This window comes from Chenopodium quinoa, unplaced genomic scaffold, assembly GCF_001683475.1.
Source record: "Chenopodium quinoa cultivar QQ74 unplaced genomic scaffold, ASM168347v1, whole genome shotgun sequence".
Taxonomy (NCBI): Eukaryota; Viridiplantae; Streptophyta; class Magnoliopsida; order Caryophyllales; family Amaranthaceae; genus Chenopodium; species Chenopodium quinoa.
This window is the reverse complement of record NW_018745413.1, coordinates 5,592,536-5,597,889: the sequence shown is the minus strand read 5'-3', so window position 1 is coordinate 5,597,889 and position 5,354 is coordinate 5,592,536. Positions and strand designations below refer to the sequence as shown.

Below are 5,354 nucleotides of genomic sequence, written 5' to 3'. Positions count from 1 at the left end.
CCCTTTTCACTTCAAAATTCCTTCTTCAAGCACTCAAAGGAGTCCATATTTTACTCGAGGTTCTGTCCTTAAGCCAAGGCGTGAAAGGTAGAATCGTTTGAGGGTTTGGCCCCAAAATCAACTTTAGTTTAATTTAATTTAATTTAGTCATTGTTTTATTATTTCCTTGAAGTTACTAACTCGTTTATTATTTTGTAGTTGCAAACAAACATATTCAAAGTAAGGATCATGCTCTTTTTACTATTGTTATTTTTCTACGATTTTTTATGTTGTTGGAATTATGATTAAATTGGTTTTAATATTAATGTTTATTCTATTATTTATTGATCACCATATTGCATGTTAAAGGGAATATGTAATTGAAAATCACGACTAATAAGATAATTTGGACGACCGGTTTAGGATCCCTTTTAATCTTATTGTTAATTGAAGTGATCACCAAATTTTTAGAATTATGTGTGCATTAATTTTAAACCAATTTAGTTAAATAATAGTTTGGAGCAAATTGAATCTTTGTTTGTATGCCTTTGAGATCACAGGAATGCTTTTCAATATAAGAATCGAGTAGAGGCCAATACGGGCGAATGAGACTCCATGACTCACTTCGTACCATCATCCCTAATCCTCCTTTCGTGGTTCCGAACCATATGGAGTTAGTAATCTCATAGATTATGAATGGGGTGTAACCTTCACGGGTCAATCGTTGTTGCCTATCGTTGTCCCCTATCGTGGTCGCCTTTTTATGATCCGTGAACGGTTTACAAGTTCCTTAAAAACTTGTTGGCGGCTCCCTACTTTATTTGTCCCTAATCGTATTATGTCAATTCCCACTCCCTATGAGTGCCAAGCATATTCACAACATGCTTTTAACGTAGGCGCACGCGACGCCTACAATCAGCCACCATTTATGACGATAACCAGGCACCAGCGCACCTTTTTGTTGTAGTCTGTAGATCTGTGACCACCAGTCCTCACTCTCCTGCCTACCGTGCCGCCACACCGCCTACCACCACCGACCGGAGTGACCGAGTGAGTAAGTGAACACCGATTAAAGTAGAGCAACTGAGCAAGGTATTATTGTATCAAAATTTAAATTATGAACTATTTAATTTGTTATTTAGTTTTAATTTTAATTATGTATAATTTCAGTCATTTAATTGTTTAAATTGAACTGAATTGTTGATTTGTTGCTCATTATTGTGTTATTACTTAATTAATTATAATTTTAGTCTTTTATAATTTCATAATCTTGACAGTTCTTTGACAAGGTTGTTCAATATGTTCATTGGGGTGTTGAAATGTTGAATTGAATTGAACTTTATTTGGTAAAATTGCTACTTTGTAGTCTTGATTAGTTGGTGATTAGACTTATTGTTTCATACTTTGATGTAATGGGTAGAGCTATCAAGTTTTATGCTTTGTTGGAATCTGGTGATTTGGTTTATGCCCACCAACTGTTTGATAAAATGCCCCAACCAGATGCTTCTATATACAACACCTTAATCAAGGGTTATTTACTTGTTTGCAATGCTATTTGGATAGGGAATGCTTGATTTTGTACTTACGAATGTTGCAGGACTCTGTTTTGCCTAACAATTTCACGTATCCTTCTCTTGTTAGCGCTTGTCGCATTGATAATTGGATTTTAGAAGGCAAGCAAATTCATGCCCATGTTGTCAAATTTAGGTTTTTAAATGATGGGTTTTCTCATAACAATTTGCTTTACATGTATGTGAGTTTTGGTTTATTAGAGAAAGCTCGTCGGGTTTTTGATAATGCCACGAAGCTCCGAAATGATGGATTCAAAATTTTTTTTATACTTTTACAGGTCATCAAATTCAGGGTGACTCACTAGATCCGAAATATTGGATCTGCCACTGCTGTTGTATCTTCAAGTTTGCATTTCCCTCTATTGGTACAGTGCTCAAACAAAAAACATTACTTTATCTTATGAAACTGGTCCTTTTCTTAAGTTTTACTAATAACTTAACCACTTAGATAGGTGTAATAGATTAACCTTGGGAGGGGAGGGATACTATTGGCATCATAGTGTATTTCTTTTATAAGGCAGCTTGGGAAATAGGTTGAGGAGCTTACATTTAGGGAGGAAATCTGTGGACAGTGAACCAGACTGATCAAACACCACCAGACAGAACTGTCATATTTCCAATTTGTGAGTGATAACTTCTTTTTCTAAATTTCAACTGATCTTCTTCGACAAATTTATCAACTTTCCAAATTCCAAACGTAATATTCTTCGAGCAAAGTCAATTTAGAATGACGCAATTTTTAAAATTGGTCCAACCTTCTGAAAACAATTTTGAGCCTTAATTTTCATTAGACTTGAAAAATGACATACATCTACATACTTTTATAAAGTTTAACTTTCATAAATGGGTTGTCCATACCCACTATATATGATATGTACCATGAACAACATGCTTTAATTAATAAAGCAGAGCTAAAATAAACAAAGCTTGCTGCGTTTTTTTTTTTCTGCTGTAATAACAATAGTATCACCATGGTTTATCAATAAAATTACCTTGTTATATCTGTTTTTCTTTTCTAATGTGGTTCGTTATCTCGGCTCAAAGTTATAACAGCATAACCTTGGGCTCATCCCTCATTGCTAGGGATATCTCTTTGCCTTGGGTATCTCCCTCCAAAGACTTTGCTTTCGGGTTTCAGAAGATTGAGTCTGGAAGTTTTCTGTTAGCCATATGGTTCAATAAAATACCCGAAAGTACCATAACTTGCTCTGCCAACAGAGACATTCCAGTACCCAGGGGTTCAAAAGTAGAACTTACTACAAGAAGCTTGATACTTACTGACCCAAGTGGGCGCGAGGTATGGAGAGCTAGGTTGTTGGCTGGCAGCAGCAGCAGGAGTGACACTTGCCTCTACAACTATACTCGACACTGGAAACTTCGTGCTGATGGATCGAGCGTCTGCTGTACTTTGGCAAAGCTTTAATGAGCCAACTGACACTCTTTTGCCTACACAGATGCCGAATTAAGGCAACCGACTCATTGCAAGTTTTTTAGAAAGAATTACTCGAGTGGCAGGTTCTCATTTAACTTAGGATATAACGAAAATCCTGCATTATACACCACAGATTTCCCCCTTTTCAACACACTGAACACCAACTATGAGACGTTCGCTGATCAGGGATTTGGAAGCCTAGTGGTGTTCGATCAGTCTGGTTCATTGTACCTTGCTGCCTTATAACTAATTTGATGGTAACTAATTTGATGGGGTTTATGTTGTTTCATTGAATGGTTGACGTATCATTTGCTCTTTAATTTGAAGGTAATAATGCGATTGTATCTATATTCAAGTTTATATATATGTGTGAATTATATAAGTAGTAGTTTATAAGAATGTGCTTATGTATATATATATATATATATATATATATATATTCTTGGCCTCAATACTAATTGATAAAAACTCATGTGATACTTTTAATGATTTTCATGAATGGTATATTTTTGGTTATTTGATATATGATGCTTTCTCACATATATAGGATCAAATGGATCAAGAAGAAGGATTGGAGTAGCAAGTAATGATGTCACGAGAAACACATTTGCATATTTTGTAGCTGTCGGTGTTTGGGGAGATAGATAGATAGATACTACGGAGTACAAGATTCACTTAGATAAACGTTTTTTTTTTCCAAGATTGAAAAGTTCGGAGCTCCCTGCAATTATTGTTGTTGCTGCTGTCACTGTTACTGCTGAATGCTACTATCGTTTGCTGCTATCGCTATTTGTTGACCTGCTAGCTGGCTAGATGCTACTGCTGTCTACTGTTAATAATGTTGTGTGTTGTAATTGCGCTGACTGCTACTTTGCTCTTTCTGTTTTTGAATTTGGTGGTCTCTAGAGACAAAGTCAGCTTTTGTGTAGTTTGAATTATTTGGTTTTGGGGAGATACATTTGGGTATCTACAAAGCTAAAGCTTCGATTTTTATTGTTTAGTGACATGCTAGGATTTGTTATTGTAGACACCCAAATGTGTTTCCCCAAAATAAAACCCAGTGATGAACATCTTTCACGTTATTTGATTATCGAACGAAGAGAAAGTGTGAAAAGGCTAGTGATGTGGTTCTTTTAACTACCTCTGTTACAGTTTATGTGCAACGATTCGACATTTTCCCTCTCTGATTTATGTCAAATCGCTGCATATAACCTATAACGGAGGTAGAGCTGTTCATGGACGGGTCAACCCGCTAAACCCGCCCAACCCGACCCGCAAAATAAGCGGGCTTGGACAACCATTTTGAAAAAAATTGAAAATTTGGGCGGGCTACGCTCGACCCGTTAATATAAATGGGCGGACACGGACAAGACAATATGTACCGTGGGTTAGCCCACCCAGCCCGTTTATTTCAAAAAGTAATAGTTTAATGATTTTTTAGTTAGTTGATTATTTAGTATATTTTAGAAAATAAATACAAAAAGACTATATTAGACTCTAACCTATTATTAGCTACAACTATTTATTTCAATTTTATATTTAATCATTATACTTGTATTAAATAAGTTCATTCTTTCCTTTTTTTTCACTAACATATGTCACAAGTTAAATATGTTTTTTTCTAGTATCATTAGTGATCAAAATTTTCTTAAGATAACTAAATCGAAATAATATTAACATATGTAAATGATAAAAAAAAAAAAAAAAAATTAGTGTTAGATATATGTAAAACAAATATTTTAGGCCTGCGGACAAGCCCGACCTGTTAATAGAGCGAGCTTGGACAATTTATCAAGCCCGCATAAAAGGGCCCGGGTCAGCTACAATTAGCCCGTTGGACAAAAAATGAAGTATAGGCCCGACCCGTTTCCCGTCCAAGCCCGCAAACGATCACCTCTAAACGGAGGTAGTATTAAAATATCTTTCAACCTATTTTTGAAAATATTTCTTTTTACACTCTATTTATGAAAATAGTCAGCCTAATTTAGTTTGGTCCATGATAAGGGTCTAATAATAGTGTAGTTGGATTGGGTTTCAAAAAATCTTTCCAACGATATATTATAAGCCCAATTCCGATGAATAATGAGGAAGTTATGGCCAAAATATTAAACTGGGCCCGAAATGATTTTTATATGTGGCCCAATGATCTAGAGGAGGACCTATTAATTATTATTCCTAAAGTTATTAGGATTGATTTTGATCTTCTAGAATAATCTAGAAAGTACTTTTAAATTCTAATGAGATTAAGGATTAATAATTAGATTTTTAAAGAGTTTATTTTGAATAAAATATATTATTTGACACAAACATGATTTTCATCTGATCAACGCGGAAAGTGCATTTTAATTTTGACTTAGTGCGAGACAAAGCTG

At 35.0% G+C, this 5,354-nt stretch overlaps 1 long non-coding RNA gene across 3 annotated transcripts; it reads left to right on the top strand.

Annotated features, from left to right (window-relative positions):
* Window positions 1–852: 852 nt before the first annotated feature.
* On the top strand, window positions 853–3,996 carry LOC110713396. 3 transcript variants are annotated; one of them, XR_002509909.1, is made up of 4 exons: window positions 853–1,071; window positions 1,829–1,915; window positions 2,595–3,309; window positions 3,530–3,996. It is a non-coding gene; the product is annotated as an uncharacterized LOC110713396 (long non-coding RNA). The 3 variants fall into 3 exon arrangements; XR_002509908.1 differs by lacking the exon at window positions 2,595–3,309; XR_002509907.1 differs by having other exon boundaries at window positions 1,829–3,309.
* Window positions 3,997–5,354: the final 1,358 nt, after the last annotated feature.